The 11,816-nt window shown below is 45.3% G+C and overlaps 1 long non-coding RNA gene across 1 annotated transcript; it reads left to right on the forward strand.

The window, feature by feature from the left end:
- The first annotated feature begins 7,522 nt into the window (after window positions 1-7,522).
- LOC106376578 lies at window positions 7,523-11,575 on the forward strand. Its single transcript, XR_001275573.3, has 3 exons — window positions 7,523-11,157; window positions 11,249-11,303; window positions 11,380-11,575. It is a non-coding gene; the product is annotated as an uncharacterized LOC106376578 (long non-coding RNA).
- Window positions 11,576-11,816: the final 241 nt, after the last annotated feature.

Here is an 11,816-nt window from a genome sequence, read left to right on the forward strand (position 1 = left end):
CTAATCGATACCGGAAGCTCGGCCGATATCATCTTCAAAGACACTCTTGAAAAGATGGGGATCAGTCAATCCGAAATCGCAAAATGCCCAAGCCCACTGCTAGGACTTTCGGGGGAAACGACCATGGCCTATGGATCGATTAGACTCGCTGTCAAAGCCGGAACCGTGACAAACATCACAGAGTTTCTAGTCGTTGACCGCCCCGCATCTTACAACGTTATCATGGGGACGCCATGGCTGAACACCATGCGCGCAATCCCATCAACCTACCATCTTTGCCTCAAGTTCCCGACCCCTAACGGAGTCGAGGTAATCTGGGGAAATCCAAGAGTTTCACAGGTTTGTTTCGCCGCGGAACTAAAACGAAAGAGACCGATCCTCGAAATTACTCCTAAGAAAGCGGAGAAAAAGACCTCCAGCAAAGATACGCGAAGTCAGGATTCAGCGGAATTCTTCTGGCAGTCTCGCAGCATCGCAGCTCTAGATGAAAAACGCGAGCCAACATGTGAACCCGTGGTAACGATCTGTCTCGACGAAGCCTTCCCAGAACGCTGCGTCGAGATTGGAGCCAATCTCCACGAGCCTTTAAGGACAGAACTCATAACCTGTCTTAAAAAGAACCTTAATACTTTCGCATGGGCTGCGGAAGATATGCCGGAATCGACATTAACATAACATGTCACGAGCTGAATATCGACCCAACATTCAAACCCGTCAAACAGAAAAGACGGAAGCTAGGACCCGAACGTGCTGCCGCAGTAAACGATGAGGTCGAAAAATTGCTTAAAGTTGGGTCGATAACGGAAGTAAGATACCCGGACTGGCTCGCCAACCCCGTAGTAGTCAAAAAGAAAAACGGGAAGTGGCGAGTTTGCGTAGATTTTACCGACCTAAACAAGGCATGTCCAAAGGATAGCTTCCCTCTACCACATATCGATCGATTGGTAGAAGCAACAGCGGGCAACGAACTCTTATCCTTCATGGATGCCTTCTCAGGTTATAATCAAATTAGGATGAATCCCGACGATCGTGAGAAGACTGCGTTCATTACCGATCGCGGAACTTATTGCTATAAGGTAATGCCCTTCGGCCTCAAAAACGCTGGAGCAACTTACCAACGACTCGTGAACCGAATGTTCTCCAAACAACTCGGAAAAACGATGGAGGTTTATATCGACGACATGCTCGTCAAATCCCTCAAAGCAAGAGATCACGTGTCACATCTCGAAGAATGCTTTGCACAACTAAACTCCCATAACATGAAGCTCAACCCGACAAAATGTAGATTCGCCGTGGCATCAGGGGAATTCCTCGGCTACTTGGTCACATACCGCGGCATCGAAGCAAATCCAAAACAGATCAACGCTCTAATCGAGATGGCTTCACCAAAGAATAAACGGGAAGTCCAAAGACTGACCGGCAGAATCGCAGCACTTAACCGATTTATTTCACGATCAACAGATAAGTGCCTGCCCTTCTACGACGTCCTGCGAGGAAATAAAAAATTCGAATGGACGGAAGAGTGCGAAAACGCCTTCCAACAGCTGAAGCGTTATTTAGCTACTCCTCCAGTCCTCGCAAAACCCGTGGAAGGGGAGCCTTTATTCTTGTACATCGCGGTATCGGCAACAGCCGTAAGCGGAGTCCTGATCAGGGAAGAACGCGGGGAGCAGAAACCTATTTTTTACATAAGCAAAACCTTGCTGGATGCCGAATCTAGGTATCCGTTGATGGAAAAATTGGCATGCGCGGTCGTAACATCGGCCCGAAAACTAAGACCATATTTCCAATCCCACACGATTGTCATCCTCACGACTTTTCCCTTACGGACAATTTTGCATAGCCCAAGTCAATCAGGCCGATTGGCTAAGTGGGCGGTCGAGTTGAGCGAGTATGACATCGAATACCGACCAAGGACGAGCGCAAAATCACAAGTGCTCGCAGACTTTTTGGTCGAACTTCCAACGGGAGCAATAACCAATGAGGAACCAAATTCCACCTGGCTCCTCCACGTCGACGGATCCTCATCCAAGCAAGGATCGGGTATCGGGATCCGTCTCACATCTCCAACGAGCGAGATCTTGGAACAATCGTTCAGACTGGAATTCCATGCCTCAAACAACGAGGCCGAATACGAAGCATTGATCGCAGGTCTACGTTTGGCTCACGGCTTAAAAATACGTAATCTCCACGCTTACTGCGACTCCCAGTTAGTGGCCAGTCAATTCAGCGGAGAGTATGAAGCCAGAGACGAACGGATGGACGCGTACCTCAAACTGGTCCAAGGTCTAGCTCAAGACTTCGACTGTTTCGCCCTTACCCGGATCCCCCGTTCCGAGAATGTCCAGGCGGACGCCCTCGCGGCCTTAGCATCAAGTTCCGATCCAGGACTCAAAAGGGTAATTCCGGTCGAATTCATCGAACATCCGAGTATCGGACCGCCAGTCGTTGTCAATCTCATAGAGGGTCAAGACGACGAGGAAGAAGAAATTACGATACCACCACCATCGGAGCAATCTGATTACGGTGTGATACCCCATGGCTTCAGACGATTCGAGACTACATTATCGACGGGCAACTGCCCGCCGAAAAATGGGCAGCTCGCAAGATCCGAACACAGGCCGCACGCTACGTAACAGTGGACGGCGAAATCTACAAATGGAGAATCTCCGGACCACTCCTGACGTGCCTGGAAGGAGAAAAGGCGAGGAAAGTAATGGAGGAAATACATTCCGGCTCATGCGGCAACCATTCCGGCGGAAGATCACTAGCCGTGAAAATCAAACGCCACGGATACTATTGGCCAACAATGATCGGAGATTGCGAGAAATTCGCACGAAAATGCGAAAAATGCCAAAGGCATGCGCCAACTATCCGACAACCGACCGAAGTTCTTTCCTCCATCACATCGCCTTATCCTTTTATGCGCTGGGCCATGGATATTGTCGGACCTCTGCATAATTCAAAGCAAAAGCGTTTCCTTCTAGTCCTTACCGATTTTTTCTCAAAATGGGTAGAGGCGGACTCGTACGCAAGTATAAAAGACGTCCAAGTCGAGAATTTCGTATGGAAAAACATCATCTGTAGGCATGGAGTTCATTTCCACCCGATTCGAGGCATTCTGCGAAAAGTGGAAGATACGACTCAACAAGTCAACTCCCAGATATCCGCAATGCAACGGACAGGCTGAAACAATCAACAAGACCATTCTCGACGGACTGAAGAAACGCTTGGAGGCCAAAAAAGGTAGATGGGCCGATGAACTCGAGGGAGTCCTCTGGTCTCACCGTACCACCCCAAGGCGAGCAACGGGAGAAACTTCCTTCGCCCTGGTATACGGCACGGAATGCATGATTCCCGCAGAAGTAGAATTTCCCGGTGTTCGAAGAAGGTTCTTACCCGAACGAGAGGAACTCAACAATGCTATGCTCTTGGACGATCTCAACCTCATTAACGAACGCCGAGATCGAGCGCTCATCCGAATTCAAAACTACCAGCATGCCGCTGCGAGATACTATAATTCCAACGTACAGAATCGTAGGTTCAATCAGGGAGATCTGGTCCTTCGCAAAGTCTTCCAAAACACCGCTGAACGAAACGCGGGAAAACTCGGAGCAAACTGGGAAGGTCCCTATAAAATCGAAAAAGTTGTCCGACCAGGTTCTTACGAAATAGCCAACATGCAGGGTATAAAAATCCCTAGAACCTGGAATGCGATGCATCTCAAAAAATACTATCACTAAACAAACCAACTCGCAATCACTGAACTACGAGACGGCTTGATCTCCGCAAGGAGTACGTAGGCAGTTTGTCGAAAGGCAAATTCAGCTGTCCCCCCTCATTAAAAAGGGGGGGAGTGGGTACGTATACTCGTATACTCCCAAAAAATTGAAAAAACTTCTTACCACGCTCTAGGTGTTTTCGACTTATCAAAACATCCTCACCCGTAAAATCAGAACGAGGTCTTCGGAAATTAGTCGGCCGCTTGGGAAAGCAACCTTTAGCATCGCGAGACGTCGCAAAAGATGCCTCAAAGTTTATTTCTTCCGAGCAAACGAAACCTCCGTCACAAAAAGACATATATATGCACACACTAACACTTATTTTGCGCAAAATAATCAAAACAACGGCACGCGCCACCAAGTCCGATGCTGATCACATCGAACTCACAAACGTCCTAAACAGACATAGCCATCTCACGGAGATGACTCTCTTACATCCGACACAAGGATAATAGCGCTATAAAAGAAATCCGAAATTTTGGTCTAGCACTTCCGGTCTCCGGAGAGATGCTCGATTCGTATCAAACAAGTCGTATAAGCCGAGAACTTTTCGCGGACTTTACATCGATACGAATCAGGAAGAAATCGCGACAGGAAAAACGATAGCCGGTTAGTCACCGCATAATCCTTAAACCGAAAGTAAACCTAGGTCTTGCCCTAAACCCAGCGCACTGGTCTCTAACATCTCAAAGGCATGATATCGAAAGATAGGAGATTCTTAAACCATGCCTCTATGTTTATGTTCGACACCTTCAGCACCCCCGCGGAGTTCACATCTCGCGGAAGAACTCTCGAAACAGATCTCGAATAAAACATTTCACAATCGAAGAAGGATATGAGACGACAACTCATCACCTTCCCCCCACTATTCACAAATTCATAAAAAAACGTTATCCGATTATCGTACCATAAAAAGAAAGCCGCGGAGCGGCAGGGATTCAAAGCCACACACGGCCAGTCCCGAAATACAAACAAGGCCATTCAAGGCCGAAACATAAAAAACATAAAAAAATCTCTCGCAAGAGATCTAACCCAAGTCACCCTCAGAACTTACGCCCCCTCTTCACCCGCTGCCTCGTCCGAGCCTGGAGCCGCGTCGCTTCCGTTCTCTCCGACCATCGGGTATTTCCCCTCTGGGTCTTCTGAACATGTCGGAAGGAAGCACGCGGATTTCAAGTCGGCCAGGATGAGACCGAAATCTCCATCCTCGGCCGCCATATCTCCCTTGCAGCCGGACAGCCGGGCCTCTTCGGCCTCCAAGGTCGGGGGAGTCTTACTTTGGAACGACCGAACTACGGCCATCCCGCCCTCAATCGTCGCCAAAGCGAAATCCCTGCTCCGGATACACTCGAGGGAACCCAGGGAAGCAGAAATCTTCGCCAAGCGAGCTTGAAACTCCGCACGAAGAGCATCCGTAGCCTCTTGGATCCCGCGGCGCGCTAGTCCCGCGTCACTCTCGATCTGACGCTGGAGTCGGCGCACCTCCGAGGATTTGGCCTTCCTGGCCTTCTTTTCCTTAAGCAAGGAACTCGCCGTCTTCCCAAGGTCCCTCTCAAGCTCTCCTATCGCAACCTCGAGCTTCGACACTTTCGCAGAGTGAGAGTCCTCGACAGCCGTCAACATAGCCTCGGTTTCGGACCATCTGCCCTGAAGCTCCACCAACTCCCCGGAAAGGCGACTGGTCTCAGAACCACATTCGCTGATCATCCCATCGATCAACGATATGAACTGCGAACGGTAAAAATTCTTAAGACTAAGTCCGTGAAAAGAATGCACGAAAGACGATCGAGAATTCAAACAAGAAACAAACCTTTCCGCGAAGTCCCGATGCTAGGCTCGACCCACCTCGCTGCGAAGTCTCCCCGTCACCGCTCTTGGCAAGTTTCCTCTTCCGACTCTTAGGCTGAGTAGCCAGGACAGCGCTAGGAGCACGCAATGCCAGAACGATTTCTTTTCTGGCTGGAGGCGGAGGCATAGAGTCAGCGGCTTTCTCTTTGTCCTCGACGAGGATCGGAGTCGTGGAAGATCCCGCAGGTAGGGCTTGCGGGAGAAGAGCCGCGACGTCGGTCCCATGACACGGGGCAACGACCTGCGCGAAAGAAGACGGAAACTCGGAGCCAGTTTGAGCCAATCCTTTTTCGGCTTGGCGACGAACTAGTGGCCTCACCCATCTCGACGTCGGAATCCGGAGAAGTTGGACCGGAGCCGGAGAAGTGGCCTCACCCATCTCGACGTCGGAATCCTTCTTGTCACCTTGGGAGGAAGACATGTTGAAAGGAAAATTATGAAACTAGAGAGGTTTTTGAAGGAATGAAGGAGGGAAGGTGTGAAGAAAATGAATGACAAGAGCTCACTACTTATAGAAGTATGGGTTCGGAATGTCGTCTCGACAACTTTTTTCCGCGGAATTTTAAATGTAAATTTCGTCCAATACACTTAACCTTGTCAAAGTCATCTATCTGCCCGCTAGAGTCACAACTCTAACGGGCTGGGGGGCTAACTGTTGGGGTCAAAAACGGTTACGACAAATTTAACATTCAAAACGTCCGAGGAAGAAAATAAGAATTTCTCCGAAGAGTATTTTTCGAAATAGACTCTTTCTTACGAAAAAGCTTTACGGAAGAAAGAATCGAGATGTCCGACGAAAGCTCGAAACAGGTCGCTACGTAGCGACCGAGCGATCGTCCCGCTCGGTCGCTACGTAGCGACCGAGCTCAGTCAAGCTCGGTCACTACGTAGCGACCGAGCGATCGTCCTACTCGGTCGCTACGTAGCGACCGAGCTCGAGCCAAAGCTTGGTCGCTACGTAGCGACCGAGCGATCGTCCCGCTCGGTCGCTACGTAGCGACCGAGCTCGAGCCAAAGCTCGGTCGCTACGTAGCAACCGAGCGATCGTCCCGCTCGGTCGCTACGTAACCGAGCTCAAGCCAAAGCTCGGTCGTTACGTAGCGACCGAGCACTCGTCTCGCTCGGTCGCTACGTAGCGACCGGGCTCGAGCCAAAGTTCGGTCGCTGTGTAGCGATTGAACCTTTCCGAACATCGATACGACACCAGTCCTTGCATTCTCGTCAAACCTTCGAATGCTATCTCCCGAAGACCGTAGCAAGCTCAGTCCATGTTTCCCGCTATTCCAATTCATCGATCAAACTTCGCGGATTAGAAACCGCGGAAAACTCGTAGTAAACGTGTCGAGTCGGAAGACGGCCCAAAGGGACCAAAAACACGACTCGAGGCCCATCCTACGATTTTTCCTAACCAAAAGCCCGTGAACCACAGCATGGTTCACGCTTGGCCCACGAGGAAGGATAAATGTCAAGTTTCCGCGGATAAATACGGAAGTTTTGAAGATAATTGTGAAAATCGGGAAAAATAGAATATCTCCGTTTTTATGCTATGACGGCTTAAGGGCAGAAGAGTAAAAGCGTAAACCGACCTTGGAGCTAGTATATAAGGAGTCCTAGGCGAGGAGCAGAGAGAAAACTTTTTTCAGAGCAAACTTAGCACTTAGAGCAATTTAGGCAATTTTCCGTTTTTGTTATTTCGAGCTGCGACTCAATTAGGTTTAGCCGTCTTAGGGTTGCTAGAACTAGGAATCTCGCCGACAGCTCTCGAGCCCAGGCTTATACCTTGTTGTAACGCTCATACGCAGATTCGGAATAAAGATCTACTTTGCTCTCTTTTCGATTTCTTACTTTTATCGTTGTTGTTCTCGTGTTCTGATTGCTTGACGTGTGGTAATTAACAGATATCCGGGTCCTCTGGGAAATTAGGGTTTTCCTAGTTTCCTTATTTAAACGGAAATCGACAGTGTGAATTTCGGTTCCCACAATTATGTACGGAAATATTTGTTGTGACCATTTTAGAACCCATCAGTATGGAAGCACAGAGAGACGATACTGAATTGTAGGTCCGTGGAGGCGCATGTCGATGCACGATCCGGGCATGCTGGTTTTTATAGGCAGCCAAATATGTTTGTGACCATCGATTATTTATCCTTTGTGGCTATAATCAGTTTGATGCATGGTAGTGAATAGGACCGCTTGACAATGCAGTGGTCCGGGTGTTTTGGTTTTTAGAGGCTGCTGAATATGTGCATGACCATCGGTTATTTAGCCTTTGTGGCTATGATATTTTGGGTGCATGGATTAAATGGGATGGGACAATGTCAAATGGGTGTGTAGAGGCCTAGAGGTGGAAGTCATGGAAGTATAGTATATGCATGTAGTATATTAAGTATGCATTAGTATCATGGTTGTTGCATATCTTGATGATGTCTTGCGTAATAATTGTTATTTTTGGGTTTTTGGGGAATCGATTATGCGGGTACTGGGAAGCCAAACTCACTAAGCAAACTACTTTCTCATAACTCTACTTGTTTTACATGTAACCATTAGTGGGAAACTATACAGGCTAATTAAGTTTAAGAAAATCTTGTGTAGTGTTGTGCCTTTTTACAAATGTGAATATATATGTATTGTCATGTTTTGAGTGTTGATCTCCCTGTGGGATCTATATGTATCTTTGGTTACATGTGAAACCTAAGTATTATATGAATAAATCATATTTGTAAAATACTTGGGCTTTGTATGATATTTGGTCTTGGTATGGTACAAACTAATTATTGGATGTATCTCGGTTGAAAAGCCTTGAGTTATGTTTAGACGTTTGAATTGGGGTCTCGAGATTCATCTTGGAAACCTCGGAATATTGAATGTTTGTGTACACATTGTGGCATCTTCGGTTTGGATTGGGTTCAAAGTGCTTGGCTGTGCATGTTCTTGTTTTATTGTTGCATGGATGATCAAGTAAATTTAGACTTGGACCGGATCAAGGAGTTACAACTACCCTCAAACTAAGATCAAATACAACCCTAGATCTTCTTCCTACTTATCCGGCGTTTGGTGACTAGCGCCGGTACCAGAGCCCGTTTACTTCCTCATTCATCTTTGTTTTTGCCCTTCTTGCTCCTCCTTTTGTCAAGTCGATATATCACTTTCTCATTGGTTGGTTATGTGAAAGATTCAATCTCAGCCAACCACATATCTGGTGATAATATGAGGCTTGGAGATGTGGGTTGCAAAGAGAGACTGGATGTTGTTGTGGCAAATATTGTCTCCTTGGACTTACTTTTGGAGAAGGCATGTGTTGCTGGAAATGGATGGTATCTCTGGATATAGTCGAAGAGCTCAAATTGGTGAAATCTTAGAAGTCCACATGCGGAAGTTTGAACATATTGTGGTGATATGGGATTGGTATCTCATGATGATTTGTTGGTATAAAGATTCAATCTCAGCCAACCACAAATCTGGTGAAAAGATGAGGCTTGGAGATGTATGTTGCAAGGAGGGCCTGGATATTGTTGTGGCAAAGATTTTTCCCTTGGACTTACTTTTGGAAAAGGCATGTGTTTCTGGGAAAGAATGGTATCCCTGGATCTAGTCGAAGAGCTCAAGTTGGTGAAATCTTAGAGGTCCACATGCATGCGGCAGTGTGAACATATGGTGGTGAGTAACGTTCATCAGAGTTCCACCATTGCTCCACCTCTTCCCTCTCTTTTAGAGAAGACATTTGTCTTTTTTCCTTAGATGATGATATGGGATTGGTATCTCATGATGATATGTCTCTGTAAAGATTTTCTGTGGGGAGTACGGCTGTTCCTTCTTTTGTCTACAGCGAATCCCTCAAAGAGCTCCGGCCCTTTGGTTCTCAAAGACAAAGTGAGTATTAGAGAGTCTGAAGGCTCCGGTATATCTCGATGGAGCATAAATTTCCAGCACTGGCAGTTGGTCGTCTATGATCAAAGTCGGTGGTTCCCTTATACCTTTTGTTGGTTTTTGTCTAATTGGTTGACACTCGGTAACATCCCTATAGTGAACAATTCCCCCAGCTATAAATAAAGAGAAATTTGATCCTATAACCAAAAAGACTATATTTAACCAACTAACCATATCACCTTTTCTCTCCTCCTTTCTTTTCCTATCTCTCTCTACCCTCTTACTACAAATCTAATATTTTTCCCAATATGGCCATTCATCAAATTAACCCATAAATAAATTGTTTCTCTTTTTTTTTATGTGTTTTGTATTCATCTTTTGGCAAGGGGCTAGGAAATTTCAACTATGATGAAGAAAGCATGTCGGAATTCAAGCGCTACGGTGTGGTACTAGTTGATCCATGGATTTCAGTCGGACTATGCGGCAATCACTGACCATATTTTTGGATTAGATTTATCTCGATTAGTCTCCCATGTATTATTGGTTATAGCAAAATTATTTTAGATTTGTGGTTTAAGAGACTATTCTTTCTTTTGTAGAGTGAATCTTGTCTCATAATAGTACAAAAGCTTTATTTACATTTGATTAGGTAGATAAATTTCGAGTGTTTTTGGGTGATAGTATTTCATTTCACTGATTCTGAGATTACATTTTTTTGTTGAAATTAAAATCTTGTACTCGCTTATTGGATAATGAGGTGTTGTTTTTGAGAAAGAGAAAAGAAAAGGAAGAAAACCAAGCTGACCATATAATTGATGATGTTGAGCATTGTAGGGTAGTCAGTATACACCAAAGAAAAAACAAAAACTGGGCCAGTCTACCAAATGGGCTGTTTGGTTTGTTGGGTGTGGTCTAAGGGCTTGTCTTACCTGTCCGTTCTAGCCATTATTGTAGTCTTCGGTCTTCAGTTCCTCATAAACGGTTCCTAGTCCACTTCCAAGAGATAAGTATTTTGGCTAAACAATCACTTTCTCGTCTTTCTTCACATGTAATGGCATACACCAAATATGTACCAATTAATGGTTGCTTTCTATCGCTCGTATAAATTTCGTAGAAAAATCGCTGAACATATATACAGAATAGTAAATAAGAACATTTGATGATCTGTAATCTGGTATGCACAAAGGTATAATTAGCTTAGCTACAAAACTCTCGTTGAGACACAGGGCCTAAAGTCTAAACATATAAAGACTGCTTTGTTTTCACTTTTCACCTTTGGTTATCTTTCCATATTCGGAATCCGGTTTAAGAATCATTTAGGTTTGATTGATCGTCTATGCAAAGTGAATCTCCCATCTGAAAGATCTCTTTCTTCATGGGAGACTCTGGTGATCCTTTCATGCGGTAAACAAAAACACCGTCGTTCAGGCACGCAGTAAAGCTTAGAACTAATGTTCTTCAGCTTAATCTGGTTCATCTCTTATCTTGGTTTCAATGATTCTTGATAACTCTTTTGGTCTTAGCTTCGTTCCTTTCATTTCTTGTTGCTGGCATATGGGTCAAATTCTGGCTTAACAAACAATCCGTTGTTGGACTTGGAAACTTGGTGTACAATAGTACAAGCCACCGATGAAGAAGAGGAAGTGTCTGCCTTATACAGGTTTCAACTTTTTTTAAAAAAACTTTGTTCTTGTGTATGTGACCAACTTTGTCTTCGTGTAATTAATTATAGGCACGGCTATGTTTGTTAGTAGGTATGCTGGAGATCGACAGTACGCTACACCTAAGCCAGAATTTGAAACACATGTATGATGCAACTGTTTCCCTTTACATTAACTCAATTCAGTGTCTTACCATTTCGTGTTCTTGTTTCATGATCCAGGCACATAAAAGGCGTAGTTCAGAACCTACGGCTGGAGAGGACTTCAGGAAATGTAAATTCCTTTCATGCCCTCTAACGATATGAGGATTACCAGGATAATTTAAGTTATTTAATATTAATGAAAACTAGTGTATTCTCTTGGTGTTATAATGTACAATACATAATGTTTAAATACAACAAGTTTGATTGTCAGTTTCTCTAATCTAGGTACAAATCCAAGAATATAGGAGATTTTTTTGGCATATTCTATTTCCCTCCGTCAGTCTAATCGTTAGCGCCAAATGGATAGACTGGATTTGAATTCCTCGAATAGAGATGTAGGAAGACCTTTGGTGAATATGTCTGCAAACTGAGAAGAGAATGGAACATGAAGAACTCAAACTTGACCCATGTTTACTTTCTCGTGAACAAAGTGAATGTCTATCTCCACATGCTTT

This window comes from Brassica napus, chromosome A1, assembly GCF_020379485.1.
Source record: "Brassica napus cultivar Da-Ae chromosome A1, Da-Ae, whole genome shotgun sequence".
Lineage (NCBI taxonomy): Eukaryota > Viridiplantae > Streptophyta > Magnoliopsida > Brassicales > Brassicaceae > Brassica > Brassica napus.